General features: G+C 37.8%; 1 protein-coding gene across 1 annotated transcript in view; it reads right to left on the bottom strand.

Moving 5' to 3' along the window:
- The window catches only part of BMPR1A (bone morphogenetic protein receptor type 1A), a 42,107-nt gene extending 26,456 nt beyond the window's left edge, over window positions 1-15,651 (bottom strand). Inside the window, exon 1 of the mRNA XM_061373729.1 lies at window positions 15,530-15,651. The gene's annotated coding sequence lies outside the window, so the exon portion shown is untranslated. The remainder of the gene's footprint in view (window positions 1-15,529) is intronic.
- Between the last annotated feature and the right edge of the window lie 4,025 nt (window positions 15,652-19,676).

The raw sequence follows: 19,676 nt of genomic DNA, 5'->3' as shown, positions 1-19,676 counted from the left end.
TCTACTCTGCACAAGGCAAGACAGCTGTGTCAAATACATGATGTGGATGAGGTGAGGCAGTTTTTTTCAGACCCCACAGTAAAAGTCACTTTTTCTGCCACAGCTATCAGAAGATATTTCAGGCTTTTCTTTTTACCCATCCTTTGAACTCTGCTTCTTGTTTAGCTCAGAAACTTAAACAAGAAAAAAAACCCTAAGACAATCAGTTCTCAAATAGCCTGTGTTGTTCTTTCGCAGAAATGGGAACAGCTTGAAAACATTTTGTTCTTGAAATCACCTGACATTCCAATCTGGCTATGGAGTTTAACAGCTTTAAAGAAGAGTTTAAAAACCCCAGACTAGTTGTTTTAGTGCTTCTAACAAAAACCACACCTCAAATCAATGTAGTTACAACCTTCATATAAGAGGGTATTTCACTAAAAACAAAAGTAAAACAACAAAAATTAACATTTGACAAAACCAAAGAGGCCACAGTGATACCTTTTCCAAGCCATTTCTGGATTCCCCTTGAAGAATAATACTGGCAGCCCTGCTAAGGCACATAATCTAAAGTGAACAACAGCTGGAATTTCTCCAAAACCTGCCTGATATCAACAGGTGGAATCACAGAATTGGAATCATAGGCTGGAAAGGACCTTAAGACCATCAAGTTCTAACCCCCCTGCCATGAGCAGGGACACCTTACACTAAACCATGCCACCCAAGGCTCTGTCCAACCTGGCCTTGAACACTGCCAGGGATGGAGCATTGACAGCTTCCTTGAGCAACCCATTCCAGTGCCTCACCACCCTTACAGTAAAGAACTTCTTCCTTACAGCCAATTTAAACTTCCCCTGTTTAAGTTTTAACCTTACCCCTTGTCCTGTCACACTACAGTCCCTAATGTTAGCTGAGAAATCTGTATGAATTCCTTTTATAAACTACATTTGGCTTTTTGCACATGCAGAAAGTTTCAAAATTTGTACAATAAAATTGTCTTACGCATCCTGTAGAATTATACTATGAATGCCATTTGCAACTGATGTAATTTTTACAAAGCAACAAACAGAAATAGATTTTAATATTCAGTAAGTTTCAACCCCTAAGTTTGTTACCCTGTTTCAGGGTAGGAGTTAAGTCTGGCTTATATTCTACAGTCCTTTTGCCCTATCTTCAAAGAATTTTTACTTCAGCTTTGCATACTTATATCAGATGAATAGACTAATGACACAACTAAATGACTACTTCAAATGTGTTCAATCACAAATTAACACCTGAAATGCTACTCTGCCAACAGAGTGATGATGAATTCAAACCTGCAAGTCAATCAGTTGATTTCCAAGTCCTCACGCTTTTATTTATTGTAGCCAAAAAGAAGCGTTCAACTACAATCTGTTAAAAAGTATTTTACTCCTTAATCACAACACTCAATTTGTCTACACTGTGATTTATTATCCTTCCTAAAATAGTTTATTGAAGAAAATGCTTTTGTTATTAAAGCCATGTGTATTTTTTCATAAACTTGAACTCAATTTTCTAAACTTGAATTCAGACAGTGAATTCACAGCAGTTTAACAGTATGCTCCATATGACTCCAAATATATGAAGCTAAAGTGTGAAAGATTTGCCATATGATCCAAAACAACTCTAAAATCAGGGAATTCAGTGGTAACTGTTCTTTAGATGTGGCTCTGTAATACTTTTAACAGCATGATCCCTAAACCAAATGAGCTGCACTGTCCCAAATTTCAATAAAGAATGATGGTGTTGAATGTAACAAAGACAGTATTGTAAAAGAGGAACACACACGCACGCACGCACACACACACACACACACACACACACACACAAAAGAAAATTCAATATCTGACTTCACAAGAATTAGAACTTTAAATCCATTTCAACAGAAAAGATGTTTTAAAACATTTGCACCAGTATATGCAAGACCAAGGAAATGTATTTGCCTAAGCAAAACTTAAATATATTAAAAGCTGCTGCTATGTGCAACAGGCCAAGAAGCGACATAGGTAACTACAAGCATACTACCTCAATCACATGTGTAGTTTTGAATATTATCTTTGAGGTAGAAGAAAATACCAGAGATAAATTGGACTGTCTCTAAGGCAGTACACAACAACAACTTTTCTATTAGAGTTTAAGAAAACCCTGGTATGTTACCACAAAGAAAGTTATTAATTTGGATTAAGAAAAGAGGGATTGTAAGAACACTAAAGAATTTACTACAGAGCAGAAGACAACTAGTTGCAAGAACAGATTACCAGTGTAGTTCAAATGACATTGTTGAATCAGTTCAATTTAAGGATACTTACCCTTTTCATTAGTAAACTAAGCACAAAAGTAGAACTCTGATAAACCTTGCCGACAATCATGAATTTCCAGCTCAGCTGACTATTGTTTTTATGCAGGAAGACTTGGATCACATTAAGAACTGAAGTAACAGAAATGGAATGAAACAGAACAGCATGAAATTGTGAAAGTTATGCATATTGAAAACTCTCAGGAATTTTTGCTTCACATAGACTAGGGGTTCATGCACAGGACACAGCCACATCCAAGGACTCAAGTACACTAATCAATTACAGAACATCAGGCACATCCATGTGATGCTGCCGGAAGAAAGAGGAGGCTAACACAACTCTAGGATTTCCTAGGGAAATTTCCAAGGGGAAATGGTAAAGCATGAACAGCACAGAGACAAGATGACTGATAAATTCAACGTATGCCTAGCACAACCAATAATACTATCTGGAGAAGGGAAACCCTATGAAAGAAGACAAAAAAAGACTAATACAGTGAAAGCTGGCAAGGAAATTACTACTCTTTGAAAATGTAAATAGGAATAAACACAAGGAAAGACAGAGAACTGTTCAAGCTAAATAAAATTACTGGTTCAACAACACTAGTTATGGATTAGACATTACGATTTATTTAGATCAGAAATGAGAAAACCATTCCTAACCACTGGTTAGCAAGTTCTAGGGCAGATTTTTTAACTAAAAAGTGTCCAAAAACTTACTCAGTCTTTAGTTTACAAAACCTACTATCTCATGTAGCTGCAAGATGACAGGATGGGAGCAGACTCTGATCCAGAAGAGCCCTCAAAACTCCATTTTGTTATTCATAACACAAGGAGAGCTATAGGTTACCTGAGCTTGTTTGAAGTTAAAATAGTCAAATTTAACCAGTTCCATAATAAGAAAGTAAGTTTAAAGAAAAGTTTCAGATTCTGTATTGTGTGATGTTCCCAAATACTCATACAAGCCTACTTTCAAAATGTGTTTCTATTAGTTTATGGCAAGCCATGCTTGCACAAATTGTGGAAAAGTGCCATATTGAAACAGCCAAACTAGCTGTGCTAAAGTGATGTCAAATATGTGAAGTTAAAAACAAAGGTCAATCCATGACCAAAATCTATGCAGAAATCATACAGTTGATGGAAAAGACTGCTGGCTATTGCAAGCTTGTTAGCTGCACAGCCAACAACAAAATCTACTTCAAATAAGGTCCTACTTGTTTAGGCACTAATCTGTGCAAACTCACAAACATAATACCATTAAACTGCAAATTTTATTAGAGTTAATTAAAACTACTAGTGACTGCATAAATTTTAAAGCCAAAAGATTGTGTGAATTATTTCAACAGTCTTTCTCCCTCTGACAATTGTTACAAAATCTGAAATGTTAAATGAAGCGCACACGTGTGTGCTCTATATACTTCTCAAAAGACTGAAACAAAAAAAAAAGAAACAGAGTTCTATTTGTGGGACATTTGTATCCATGTGTTTCTAACACATGTACTGCAAGAGCAGCTTTGTTCATTCAGAAAACATGGGCTCCTAACTGCTTTCTGCAGCAAGAGAGTTCACAGTCTTAGGAGTTCCTATTTTTGAGCAGCTGGAAAAGCCATCAAAATGCACCTTAGATACTCTAACAGAAATCTTATGAAAGGCAAATTTCACACTGCCTGTAAATATCAAATATGTGTACCTTAGGTCAGAATTTAGGAGCCAAACTACTAAATTATGATATATTTGTCTGTTTCATAAACAAAGTTGCTAACCATGAAGAAATTAAAGCCTAGCTGCTTTTTACCATGCCCAGCACAATTAGGTAATTGGGGATGCCACTCACTGGACTCCTGAATGCCCATCTTAACTGTTACTCTGGAATTCCAATTAAGTAACTGCTATAAAGTTTCTGCCATTATATTAACAGTAATGAAATTAAGCAAAGCTGTTTTTCCAGTGCCATCAGGTATTCAGACATATCCTACTGTATTAAAAACATGACACATTCTCTTATTTGAGCATACTGAAATAGGATTTCATTACACAATTTTTATTCATCTTGAATAAAAATTTCCCCCTTTCACCTCCATCACATTAGTGATTATCTGGCTGAGAGCTTCTGCCCTTAAGACAATTGGCAAACAGACACCCATGCTCCTTCTCCCATAAATGACATCAACTTCTGCTGTTCTACCCAGAAGCTATCGCTCTTAGATGTTTTTATTATCTCTTCATCATTTTTCCTAGTTCCTTACTGTCATACCAGTCAACATGAACAAGTAGGAAAGTCTCCACATGGAATACATTCCATCTCTACATCTAGCAAATCCAAACTGGGAATGTGACTTAAACCTTTTAAATTTTGTTCTCAAAATATCAAAGAATGCCTTTTGTCCACTGAACAAAAGCAACAAGAGGAAAAAGTTATTTTAATTGTTACAAATATCACACAACACTATTGAAAATATTATGGTCATACTATACCACTTACAAGACCTACCACACATTTTGGCTTTGAATTACAATTATTTTATATAAACAACATGCCTAGGCTGAGGAAAGGAAAAAGCTGGGCCTCAAACCTGAATATGCATTTGCGCACTTCTTAAAATGTGAACAATGGACCCCAAAATCAGGGCCAGAGCCTTTAAAAGTGCAAATGCTTCCACAAGAAGGATTTCTAAAGTTCAACATCCCTTTCAGCACTATAAAGACAACTAATGAATACTTTCAGAACCTTGTAGTATTTTTTTTCCATAATTTAAGGACAACTGTTCATTAAACTATATAAAAAACACCCCCAGAACAAAAAACTGTCAGGGTAAGTTTTTATTATACATAGATCCCATGTTTCTGTTACACCTATAACCTCTGCCCAATCTAGAAAAATTCACAACTACTTTTTGCCTCCAAAGTGAAGGTGATTATGCAAATTCTGGGGCTCACGTAGAGGTCTCCAGAAACTGGGGTTTTGTTTGGTGATTAAAGAGTAATTTTCATTTCATGGTGCCTAAGTGAAACAGCCTGTCCTTACTGGTTACTGAATTTAATCAATAACAAAGCATGCTATACATGCCCATGCTTTTTCCCTGATGTCACTGACATTGGTTTCCCTGACAAGAGAAGCAGCAAGGAAGAGAAACCCCAAAGCCCCCAGTGCCATCCTTAGGCCAGTCTGCAGCTCCAGCTCCAGCACACTTTCCAGCAGAAACGTTTTGCCCACATGAGGTTAGCGTAAGCTAATTTCTGAGTAGGGGCACGTTGCTAAAATCTACATCCCTCACGCAGAACACTGTTTAGAAAAACTGGCTACTATTTAAAAAAAAAACAAAACAACACATCACTTGAATTTCAATTTTAGTACAAAGAAAATAGCAACAAGGCTGAGAGAATTCAATGGAGTTTGGGGGAGCTGCTATTTTTAACATAAAGAATAAACAGGCTATAAGTACTTATCTCCCTCTTCCCCTCACTTCCACCCTTAATTCTTGTTTTCTAGGTAGTAAGATTTTCCCAAGTCGTACGGCTAGCTGCCAGCTCCATGAAGTAAGCTGAGCAGAGCTCTCCCTCCCCTCTGCTCGGTCCCTCCCCTGCGCTGCCCTAGGCGCCCTGCCTGACATGCTTTTCAAGGCGTGCTAGACTGCAGAGCAGACTTTCTGGCTCCACTTCCATTGTTTGCACGGCTGCTTTGCTCCTTATCCAGAGCGTGGATTAGCATAAGAATACTGTTTTCCCCCTCTGCAAGCCAGCTCCCCTCTAGAAGACCTCTACCTCTTAAGAATAAACATGGGATTGGGTTTTCTTTTCCTCAGATTTTCTCTTTAAGTCCTCTTCTTATTCAAGACTTGTAGAAACCAATAAAATAAATAAAATCTAAACAAGCCAGTCTGACAAGGCTCAAAAAATACCCGATTGCTTAGATTAGTAATTACCAAGGTCAAAAGAGTCAACTTGATAATGCTGTTAATAGAGCCCTCGCTCCTTACACTCCAGTTGTGGCTATACCTTTAGTTATTAAAAACCAAAAACTAAACCACTTTCCAAACAAGGCAGATAATATGTTCTATGAAAGAGTAACAAAAAAAAGAGACCATAACACCTCCTTCCCCCTTCCCTTTTTTTTATTTACCCCTGGAAGACAAGTTTCAAATTATTGAGGACAGAAAGCATTACTTATCAGCGCAACTCTCAGCCAAAAATACGAACCAATCCCCTCCAAAACTGCTAGCAGCGATGCCTTAAACACAGGAATTGCTGCTGCCTACTTACACAACTGCAAATCCTTTCTCCCTGGTATCTAACCAAGACACTATGGTGCTCCTTGTGAAGCAAGTTACATGCAATCTAGTCTTAAAGGTCAACAGAAGAGCATTTCGCACAAAGCAAACCACTTGCCCTCAAAACACTTAACACTCTCAACATGGACATATTTTTCTGTTCCACTACCTGTAAGATAACTGCTGTCCAAATTAATTCAGACATTATTTTGCCAGCAAGATAAAAACACACTTTCAAATGTTACCTCCTAAGCAAGCCACGTAATTTTTGTATCACCAAATTCAGGACTCCTCATTGCAATGGGCAAGACAAAAGTACTTCTTTAGCAGTATTTGCTCAATACATACGAACAGCAGAGACAGGTGTCAAGTTCAACATAATCATGATTTGCTAATGCAAAACGCTGCTTGGCAAAGTAAGCCTTAACCCTCATTTTCCTCACCTGCCTGCCATGCCCACAGAAACACCATACTGTGCTGATACAAGAAACTGTCTAGCAGTTGTTACAAATCACTGTAAATAACACACAGATATTCTCAAAGGAGCAGTCTCCTCTATCAGTCCTAATAGAGGCCTTTTAATAGCTGAATAGGCCAAATAAAATAAGTAGTAGATGCTGCTGCTTTATGCTCCCATAAAACATCGATGTGGCAGGGTAGTTCTTTGAAGTGTTCTTAGTACAGAAACAAAATTTTAGATATATACGTTGCAAATTACATTTAAGTATTAATTTGCTTTTCATGTTATATTGCCCTTCTCACATTAAATGGCTGAAATGCACCCTTTTCCACCTCTCTTACAACTCTTTTGAATTACACATATAATCAGCTAACATCTGTCATCTGCGTGCCTTGACACTCAGACTAGAAACTCTCATTAGGGTATTTTTACAAAGTTACAAACTCCAGCCACGAAACACTAGGAGGTTACCACCTCCACAGCAAGGGCAGAAGAAGAGAGCAAGTACTGTCGGTGGCAGGTCTAGCATAGCCTAAACCAGAATCATTGGCAGTTTAAATTAATATGCTGTGCTCTGAGCAGCTGTGGCTGATGAGCTGCCATTTGCTTGATACTGCCACAGAGGCACTGACCTTCAGCAAATGAGCAAGGTGGACAACTGGGGGTAGTAACCTCACAAGCTGTCTCACTAGTGACCTCCAAAGCTTGCAAGAACCCCAACACCTGTAAGTAGGTTAACAAAGTTTCCGTAATTCCAAGCAGAAAAGAAAAAAGGCAAAACAAAAAAAACCAAATCCATCTGAACGGAAGTATCTTGTAATTACAACATTCAGTATCTCACATGGAACCTACAAAGTATTTGGTTATTCTCAGTTATCATAGAACTATAAACGCTTACATATAAAGCACAACATGCTCACACACAGTTATTTCACAAATACTTATTATTAAATCAGATAGCTATAATAAGAAAATGCTTCCACAGTACAAATAATCTAAAATTAATTCTATGCTGTGTTCAGATTCTACCTTCATCTGCAATACTTAATTTTTAATTGTGAGAAATGTCAGAAGGCATTACTGTTGTGGAAGACATCTCTAGGTCTCCAGATGTATGCGTCTGAGCTTACCTTACCCTGTTAGTATTCTGCAAATTTTGCTGAGATGACAATACACTTTAACGCAAACCAAAGTTAAACTTCAAGTACATTGTAGATCCACTTGGTTAAATGACTACAGAAACAACATGGCATGCACACAAAATACTTCTTTAAAGTATAAACAATGTACTTTCATCAAATATAACTTCAAAGACATTTCTAAATCCAAACAGAGTAATCTTTCAATAAGTAGAGTTCAAAGGTAACGTTTATACTTCAACAGTTATAGTCCCTTATTTCCCTGCATTAAGTGCTAAAGTAATACTGTTGGTTTTTTTTTTTCCACACAAAATTCAAAACCATACACACAGGAAGCATGACTAGAAAGCTCAATGAGATAAAACACTCAGTTTGATTAGTAGTGTCTTTCCCATCTTTCCCAAAGCACTTCACATGCTTTCCTACTTTTTCTCTTTGACCCTTGTGGTGCCTGACAAACCACCCATACTCCACTACAAAGGAATAATTTGGGCACAATTTTTTAATTGCAAACATATCCCCCATCATTGTTAAACCTATCTCCTCTGGTGTCTCAACAATTCCTTAAGCTAAAAAGAATAAATAAATAAATAAATAAAAAATAAAGTCTTAAAAAGTAAATCCATCCGCTTCCCGAGTCACCTCTTCTGGCTTACTAATTCACTAGCTGTAAAGTTCTCAGACTCATTAACACATCTAAAAGTAACATACACAATACCTAGGAATTAGGAGACTTACTTGCTTTAAGGCATGCAATACAATTCATACTAGATTCTGAATTCCTATTGAACACAACTGACCAACAACAGCAGGAGAAGCTACTCTCCCTGGTTCAAGACTTCCAAAAGATCTTTTCAGATGCTTTTTAAACTTTCCTTCCCCATCACAAGAGTGGTGACAGTTTGCTTTCTTTTCATGATACTCTATGTCCACAAAAGGATTCAGCTACTGCTCAGGCTCTGGCTAAGTAACAGGCAGGGGAGGGAAAAAGTTACCACCTACTGATGTATGGACACAGTAAGAGCAACAGAACTGTTAATGCTGATTTTGTAAGACTGATAAAGAACCCCCCATAACTCCCATTTAAAAAGTCTCATTAATTTAGAGATTGGGGATTCTGCCAAACAACCAATTTATGGGGGGGGGGGGGGGGGGAATGAGTAGATTGCAAGTGCTCATTTGAAAATCCTATGACAATTTAAAATGCACAGAACTTCAAGACACCTGTATAAACATCTCTTTTCCCATACACTGTCATCTCAAATATTTCAGGGAGTTTCCTCTCTACAGGCAGACTCCTAATCACTTTCATTCCACTGAAAGCCAAGATCACGCTGTTTTACAGAGACTTTTTTCATATGCTTCACCTGACAACTGAAACAAATCATTGTTTTGCAAATACCAGCAACTTGAAGAAACATGTCTGAATGAGAACAGGCATTTTAAATCTCAGAACAACAACAATAAACTGTCTGAAGTGTGGTCAAGTGTACCGTTTTAGGCATCATTCTGCACATCTTTACTGCAGAAATTCTAACGGGTAGGACAACTGATCCCTCTAGCATTACTCTAACGGATTCAAATTTTGTGTAGATAACTGTTCAACTGCAAACACTTAAAACCTGAGTGCAAGATGACCTATCTGTATCAAAACAATCAACACCCGGTGCACAGAAACTTCCTCATTAACATAAGCAAGCCACAGCTTCTAGGAAATTAATATTAACAAAATTAGCAACACAAGGCTGCTGTTTTAAAAAAATTATATACAACATGCACAAATGCAGGAATATGCATTTTTTTCCATGCAAGTTATGCACTTGATCATCCACGTAATTATTCTTTTAAATACATACTAAACACTGTACCAGACAATTCTTACCTCTCACTGAGGTAAGAATTCAGAGGATTGTGTAAACCAAGTACTTAGTCCTAAATATGTTGTCTTTCCAATTTGTGGATTCACAGAGTTGCAGAAGATGGGGACCATCCATTTCATTACCTTTACACATGCACTGAAAGTGCTAATAACTGGGTCCATGAGAACGGATGGATAGTGGGGTTTTGTTTACTAAGATAACACAGTCTGTCACAGCTTTCCAGACACAGGTATGTCACTGTGCTTCTAAAATGTCACAATAATGTCTACTTTTCCATATATATAATCTATTTTAGTGTTTTAATATTTCTACAGCTATCTACCTTACTACTGTAACTAAATAAAGAACTGTCTGTTGTGTCAACACCAAAATCCTTGTTCCAGTGGAGAGAGCAACAAGGTACTCCTTTCCTCCCTTAAAGCAAGTATTTGATCACAGCTCATCCCACCTAGAGTTACATTTTCCTTATCCTAAATTCATACTGAAATACTACTAAAGTACCTTTTGCCTTCATCACCCTTGCTTCATCAGTCATTCCAGAACTGTGGCTACTGCCTTTATTTTTCCCAAGCTATAGTATCAGCAGGTCAAGGGAAGTGATTCTGCCCCTCTACTCTGCCCTGGTGAGACCCTACCTGCAGCTCTGCATCCAGCTCTGGAGTCCTCAGTACAGGAAGGATATGGACCAGCTGGATCAGGTCCAGAGGAGAGCCACAAAAATGACCAGAGGGATGGAACATCTCTCCTGTGAGGAAAGTCTGACAGAGTCTGGGTTGTTCAGCCTGGAGAAGATTCTGGGGAGACCTTATTGCAGCCTTTCAGTTCTTAAAAGGGGCCTATAAGAAAGATGGGGACAGACTTCTTAGCAGGGACTGTTGTGATAGGATGAGGGGTCTTAAACTGAAAGAGGGGAGATTCAGGCTGGATGCAAGGAAGAAATTCTTTACAATGAGGGTGGTAAAATACTGGAACAGGTTGCCCAAAGAGGTGGAAGATGTGCCATTGCTGGAGACATTCAAGGCCAGGCTGGATGTGGTTCTGAGCAACCTATCTAGTTCAGAATGTCCCTGCTCACTGCAGTGGGTTGGACTAGATGAGCTTTGAAGGTCCCTTCCAACCCAAACTGTTCCATGATTCTATTCTATAGTTCTATGATCTTGCCTTTTTTTTCTGTTAGCTTGCTCTTTGGATTATTAGTAAATACAACTGTACTATTACTACCTTTTGGCATATAGCCACCTCATCTGTTTGGTTGTTGGGTTTTGGGGTGGGTTTTTTTTTCACTCTTTTCAAACCATTCCATTGTAACAACAGAATATTGTTATTCTGTTTTCTCACTTTGTAAGCAACTTAGGCTTATTTCTAAGTATAACTAGCAAAATTATTAGCATCCTAAGACTTTAAATGGTGTCTATACTTTAAGACTCTGTGTACCTGCACATAGTAGCAAGTGTTTTATGTCTTTTCTTCCCTAGACATGTAGAAACACCATCCCAATATTCCGATTACAGTATCGGAAATAACTACTGCCATTATTATACCAAGTCAGTTCATGACAAAGCACATGGGAAAAAGGGGGGGGGGGGGAGGGGATTTTTTTTTAAATTAACCTGTACCATCAAGAAATTATTTTCCATTCTATTGCACAACAGATTTCCCTGTTTTCAAAAATTGGAAAAACATGTAAATTACATACCAGATGATGAAGTAATTCATGAATATTCACAAATATTGTTATCTATTTACCATTACTTTTCATCAGAAATATTTTAACAAAGAAAAGTTTCAGAGCAGAATATTTAAGTTTTAAAATATTCAAATTATTACTCAAGATTCTGAAATTCCTGTATTGTGTTGTAAATGCAGAACATACACACTTTAAAGAGATGATAAAAAATATGCCTTCTTTACCTAGACTTGGCTATGGTACACATTTCATTATTTTTTTTTAGGGATATTTTATACCTGGATTAGAAATCACAAAACTAGCAAATTTCTATCACACAGTTTTTTTATGAAGATACAGGGTATCACACAAGGACCCTTATCTAAATCAACCTTAGGTTTTTGTTAACAAGTAGCTGTTTATGATTTTAAATTACATTTTAACTGTATCCCTGGATTTATTGCCATGCAATTCCATATCAACTACAACACTTCAGAAACATTTCATCTAACATTTCATGAAACTTATAACATCACTACCTGGGAAACTATGGAGAAAATATTCTTTACTATTAAACCTAGTTCAGAGGAACCTAGTCCGTCACTGACTTCTTAAGGCAGCTTTAAAATAGTGTGATCAGAAACAAATGTTCACCTCATCGGATACACAGATAATATGCAAAATACAGCCTCCTCTTACTACATAGAAACTTGTCTGGATTTCTTTGTGATCTGTTACACATTCAATAGGATCTTCTGAGCTGAACATAGCCAAAATAAAAACAGTAGAATGACGGCATACTTGGACAGCTTAACTTGACTTTCCTGAACCTTACAATCTTGGTCCAATAGGGACAGCTCTTGTTTTATGCTGAGTCACACGCCTGGAACAACCCAGGATAAATGAGGCCAAATGGAAGTAAGGAAAGCACCGTGAGGAGGATATTGGTCAAAAGACCAGCAAAACATGTGATAGCACACTGAAGAACAGAGCAGCTCTGAAGTAGCATCACTGGCACTTCTTGTTTTTATCAACTGATTCAAAAGATGACATTGACTTATGGCTACTGCACTCCGGGAAAATGCTTTGAGCACACTGACCTGCATTTCCCATTTGTGGTTTAAGCCTGAAGTGGCTCAGCCTGTTTGTTATGGAATTAACTCCTAGCAAAGCAAATTCAGTGACAGCTAACCCAACTTTACAGAATAACTGCTTCCTAACTGAACGGACTTCTTACGCAGTCTTGATGATTAATCAAGAAAACCATTGCAGGAACTCCATCTTGTCACTGGCAGATTTCATTCTGAAACACTTTGGCATGTGTTCTTCGCTACTGAACGAACAAACTCATGAGAAAAGATGGTTCTACCACCACCAGTATGGGAGAAGACAGAAAGATGACAACTCTGCAGAAACTAGAAGCTGAGAAGTAGGAATTTATTCCTAAACTGTCAATCAGGTCTTTAATCTCCTAGCTGATGCCTTGCAGCAGGCAAGTCAAACTAAGGGAATATTTCATATCTGGGGGGGGAAGGGAGATCATCCAAACCCAGTTTTTAATACCCCAAAGAGAACACCTACGTCACACTAGAAATGCTAAAGACTTGCACAAATTCACACTTACAATTAAAAGACATTTACCCTACTAAGTAAGATGTTGCCTCAAAAAACAGAGTAGTACTAGCAAAAGGACAATGAAGGGCCATATAACAAGAGATATTCTGTATTACAGAAATATTAAAACAAACCGTATTGAGAACTGTCAGAGATTTGTGTGATCCTCTTCCCTGAACCTTAACACGGAGATAACCAAAGATATATAATCACAATTTCCCTCTGCCCACCAACTAGGAACTAATAAAAAAGTTGTAAGACAGCAGTTCTAGATGCAAACAAAATGTCCCTTTTGTATATAACAAACATTTAAAACTAAAGCACTCACTTTCACAGGGTTTTGTGGGTGTCAAGTCATAAATGGGCTCAAAAAAATACACTTGAAAGGAGGTCAGACTATGAAATACAATACCACAGATCTTTCACTTGGGAAGTGCGTAAAATGTCTGATCAACACCTGGGACGATGTGCTCTGTCCACAGGTATTTATAGCTTTTCCCTCTTTTGGCCTTCATAACCTTATTTTTTCCTTTTGTCTTTGTTGCCTGACTACTGAAATTCAAGTACAAAGGTTTGAAAGCAGGAGGTGAAACATACACAGAAATAGAAATTACTAGCAAAAGGACTTATTTTTATTTGGATCTGATATGCTCCCTTCTTACTGCTCGTGTGCTTGTTGACTTAGAAACCTGTAATACCTAGTAAAACCAGGACACACTGTATCAAGGTACAGAGATTTTGTGGTGGAGTGGTGTTGCCATTTTGTTTTTGCCAGATAGGCTATTTACATACAGGGAAATCATAATATAACCTCCTTCCCTCAACTGTTGCTAGTACTATTACTTTTTAAAAGAAAGTAGACAAGAAGGGGGGGTGGGGTGGGGGGAAGCATCTTGGGAAGGTGGTTTGGGGGTGATGGTCTTGGGTTTGTTTTGCTTTTTCCCTTTAAAATCATATTGCACCCAGTGTTTTCAACCCAACTGTATCGACATGCTTATACAACCTGATGCTTGACACCAGAAAGGTTTTGCCCAGCCATATGAGCAAAACAATAAGTATCACCAAAAATCCCTCTGCTCTCTTTCCTTCTGCATAACAGCAGGGCAACCATGCATTTTTTACCTCACTTCAATTCAGGATAGCTCTGAAAGACACTCAAGAGGGAAATACAGATGGTATCTCAAAAGACACCAATTAGCATTTACTGGTACTTTTTATTCAGAGAACTTACCTATACATGGCGTCTCCAAGCACTGCCCTTCCCTCAAATCTCTTATATGAAAGGAGTGAGATTTTTCATTAACAAAGATTACAGCACTACTTCGCTAAATACTGCACCAGCTCTAAATGGGAGTGGGATCATTGAGAAAAGAGGTCAGAGTGATGAAAGAACTGGTTTGTGATGACCCATTCTTTACCCTCTACCAACCCCATACCTTATAAAACCCTGAGATTTACCAAACAGAGATTATCCTTTCAAGTTAGCACATCAATCGCTCTTCTAAATGGCTGGTGTGGTTCTAGTGTCCATGGCAGACCATCTAGGTTAAGCTATTTAATGCTACAAATAACTCTTAAAGTACACAGTCTTCTATTAATATGCACATGTTCCCCAAACACTTAATCTCAATTTTGGAATTTGCTTGTATTCACAAGCCTGAGAATAGAAACTGTTCTTTCTGATAGACAAAAAGAATGATCTTTCAAGACAGTGCCTCATCTGCAGAGTCCTCTATTGATAAACAATCCAGGAACTGTTATTTATTGTTCAACTGTCTCTCTCACTGGAGGAGAAATGATCTGCTCTCCTTTTCAAGAAGACAAAAGGAGGAAAATTAGTTCTTGGTTTTGTGCCAGTGTGAACTCCCTGATTTTCAGAATCAAGCCCATGTCCCCTGCTTTTAAGTAGCATATAAGTATGTTAAACCTATACTACTTGTTGCTCTGCTTGCAGACTGTATCATATAAAATTTGTCTCATGTGGTAACTTTTTGCCAACATATCTTTCTGTAACAAATGTCTCAGTAATTGCCGTTTTATCTTTTTTTGTAAGTGAAACATGGACAGAGAGTAGATCATACTTTCAGTACAGTATTAAAGACTATCATTAGCATACAGAAGTTTTACAAGAAAAATAGGGTGGCTGCTTATCATGCTTTTTATGCCTGAAATACTTGAAATAAAATTTTGCATGCATTAATCTTACCTCAGAATTGGGAAACTGAATGAAACTGTACTGTACTTCAAGCTTCCTCCAGACTGTTTTCATCTGTACTTCCACTTCATTAGTTCAAAGGTAATATTATGGAGATGCATATTTCTACTAATCTGTAAAACAGGAACAAAAACTGACTTAAGAGATAACTGAAGAAATTGTATTGACAGTTTAGAGCATATAAGGTGAACTGTACATTGCAGATACTGGTATCTGGCATTACAGAAGCCATCTGTTATTATGAGCTGCTCCTAGCTAGGAAAGACTTTGGACTTCTGCATTTGTAACAGTTGAACAATTGCAATATATTTGTAAAATACTGACACTAAAAAGCATTTTAATTTAATTTAATTATATCATTAATCTATTCACTCAAATAATTGTTAAAAGAAAGGTATTTCCAACTTTTTGTTTAAATACAGGGTTGTCTTAGATGAATGATGATGTCAGGGAGGAAGGATGTTAAAAATCTTCAGCGAACAAGCCTTTCTGCTCTCTCTCAGTAACTCCTGGATTCACCTGATCTATACCAGCAAGATTTGCAAGCTTCCAGCTACCAGCTTTTTATGGGTGGGTTTGTTTTGTTGCTTTGGGTTTAAAAAACGGTGAGCAGACAAGAGAAAGGACACTTTGGCAGTGACACCAGTGGAAAACACAAACAATGCCCAAGCCAGTCTTTATTAAGCACTGGAGAATCTGTAAGACTGCAGTTTCACAACAAAAATCCACTGGTGTGACCACATTAATTCCAGCACAGAAGTAACTGTGATATACTGAGAAATAATCAATAGGCTTATTGTAGCTGCACACAGGCATAATTACTCCTGGGGAGAAGCAGCAAAACACGAATTTGGAAGAAAGTACTGGCAACAGGATGGTTTTGGGTTTTTTTGTGTTTCTGAGCTGACATATGCCCAAGCATTAGAGGAAAGCAGAGCACAGGCTCTTACCCGGCACTCTTCAACAACTGTGCGCAAGTCTGACTTGTGTCAAGTCTCAGTGTTTTCAAATGCATTGTGGATAGCTACATTAGGATTACCAGCTTTATTACTTCAATTCCATCTTGAGCACGCATCACCTATTGCCAGCTATTCCCATTTTATAAGTGTCACAATTTTTGAATTTTTCCATCATCCAAAGCTTTCAAAAAGGTGACACAAGAATTTTATCATTTACAAATCTCAGTTTTACAACTTCAGACATAAGACCTTGAAAGTAACATGAAGGCTTAGATTTCAGTAATCCAGCTGTGCTGTTAAAGTGTATAGATGTAAAGACTTATTTTTGAATGCCAAGGCAAATAGTACTAGGGAAGACAAGCCATGTGCCTGCATGATGTCCAGCAGAGGAGGAGTCTCATCATCCACTTTCCTTCTCTTTTCCTAACTACCAATAAAGACCTTTACCATAACAAGAAGGTCAGAATACTTCTGTCTCCATGTCCATTTACAAGCACTGTTCCTCACACACTGAGGTTTAATAGTCTCGGTAATAAATAATAAATTTGTGTAAAATGGTAACCTGAAACCATCCTGAATATCAGATAGCACGAGTTCTTAAAGACAACTGTCTCCACTGAGCAGACAGGCTGACACTTGACTGTTATTTCTTCCATGGTAAAACTGAAAAAACATTCTTCCATGCAAAAATGTTTATTGAGATTATTTTTGCTTCTTTAAAGAATCTGCAAAATATATCCATCTCTTCCTCTTTATAACCAAAGAACCTGAGTTTGTCCTCTGCTGGATTCCGTAAGAAACAACTATAAACCAGAAAAAGTTGGTGAGTTTTCTGTTTTTACAGCATCTGCAACCCCCTTGTACCTAGTATCAAATTTAAATGAAGGCCACTTTTGTATTATTTAAAGAGGCTGCTTTACAAGGGTAAAGACATTTCTGAACAATGCCAGTCTGGGCCTTTTTTGTTTATTTTTGAACTGATGTCCTCCTGATGTTTTCTTCCAAACTCCCAAATTGATGAAATTCTTAGTAACTGACAATTTCTGTAAGCATTCCTTGCATTCCCTGATCCCGCTGCCATGTATCAGATATACAAGCTCTGTTACCAAACAAAATTTTAGTTAATTTCCAGATCTGCATCAGTCTAGGTATGTCTATATTAGCATTTAATTCAAATCAGGCTGCACTTTTGAAGTCAATCTCCTAAACAACCCTATTTTCCTTGCTTTGCTTTACATTACAAAGGAGTCTCCAACTACATGAACCAGATTTCTTTTAAGTAAAACTAAATCAGAGAATGAGCTTCAGGTGTCCATTGTACAAGCTCCAACCACTGACAGGAATTTAGCCACAGAATCAGATGAGGACCAGCTTGATATAAAACCCTTATCACCTGTATAGGGTGGATGCCAGGTTCTTAGCACATGACAGATCTCATCCAATTATATCCCACTGCTTGGTAACACAGACACAGCCCCTTTTACGACTCTAAAAATTTGTCAGTTCCAAACTCATCTCTCCCTTTAAAAAAGGGAACTACAAAACCTCTGTCAGAGATGGGACTGAAGTGAATAATAATTATTAATTTATGTGAGTGACCTCACGTTACTATTTCTTCCATTTCTTCCATTTCCTGCATTGGCATAAGATGCTACATAAGAACATGCTTAATTTTATAAAAATCGATTAAGTTAAATATTTAATACAGGCATCCAAAATGCTTAATTTTTAATGGTTTAGTTTTTCAAAATGTGTAGTACCATTCATGATGGCATCTTCTGGAGAAATGCCATTAAGAATGAAATAAAACTATTCAATAAGTTACTTGCACAACTCCACTTTCATTACAACTTGGTCCACTACAATGACTAAACAAAGTACAGAGCCTCACAGTGCTTGTCACTAGTTAGTTACGTATTAAACCTAGATTTATCTGGGAATTTTTCTACATGTTAGGATTAAGTTCAGGATCTTCCTACACTATTAATTCAGAAATACCAGCATCCAATTGAGGGAAATAAAAATCTGAATTGCATGAATACAGCAACTGCCTATCTAACCCAGAGAACTGCAAATTTACTGCCATTGGCTGGTCCCTGGGAACAGTCAGAGATGATTTCTAAACCTCACTGCGGGGGAAGAAGGAAGGAACCAACAGCCACGAGCAGGCCAGACAGGAGGAACTCGCAGCAGCAAAGCTAAAGTCAGACTGACTCACCCACAGGATGAAACTGTACTCAGACTGTGGACTGCTTTTTCTTGTCTTCCCACTTATCTCTAGATCCTGCTTCCCTTCTCAGTAGCCCCAGTTCCTCCAGCTCCAGGGCTACATCCAATTCTTTCCCTCACCTGTCTCTTCTTTTCATGATAAAACTTTCCTGGCACTTGACTCTCCCAGCATTCTGTTCCTTCAATTCATTCCCCCTTTGTTCAAATTGCCCCACCAGTTTTCAGCTTAAATTACCTCTTCCTTCTCAAAGGACCTTGCTACTTGTAGCAGTTGGGGAAATATGCCAAAATTTGAGAACTGCCCTTTATTTGGGGTGTTGGTGGGATATGTAACTTCCATTCCTTCAGTACTAGAAATTTCACAGCAGCCTAAGAGATCAGAGGTAGATGAGGGATTCCTGATGTGGCTATAAGCATTTTACTAAACTGACAAACCTATACAGAGTAAGCACCACAGCTTTTCGCCCAAAACCAGACATAAAAGGTTGGCACATGGAAAATCTGCAATTGCAGGAAGACAGGACGAGCAGGTGGGCTCTACCTTTAAATGAGAATTGTCTTCCCACAGTTTATACAAACAGAAGTGTGCAAATAGCAAATCTTTATGCTATCAGACATCTGTAATTGAGGGGTTCGTTCTGAATGCAAAATTAAGGAACCTAAGTTTGGAAAGTAACTTTAATTAAAGTAACGTAACAGTTGATGTAATTCAATATCACTTAAGCACATGATCACACAAGAATTCATTGCTACAGACTACAGTTAAATACTTCTCTATTCACTCCAACTTCCAGTTATTTCTTTCTTGTTCTTTTACTTCCCCCAGCCATCAGGGCTTCACTTGTGCAGTTAGCTGTTCAACTAATCCTACCTTTATCCCAATCTGTGAAACGGAACTTGTTTTGAACTTCCTGTAAATTCAGATCATGTCACAGACATGGGCTACGGTG

This window comes from Neopsephotus bourkii, unplaced genomic scaffold, assembly GCF_033783945.1.
Source record: "Neopsephotus bourkii isolate Nb327-2 ecotype Australia unplaced genomic scaffold, CSIRO-AGI_Nbou_v1 NB_1634, whole genome shotgun sequence".
NCBI classification, from domain to species: domain Eukaryota; kingdom Metazoa; phylum Chordata; class Aves; order Psittaciformes; family Psittacidae; genus Neopsephotus; species Neopsephotus bourkii.
Note: the sequence above shows the minus strand (reverse complement) of the source record. Positions and strands in the feature narration are given on the sequence as shown.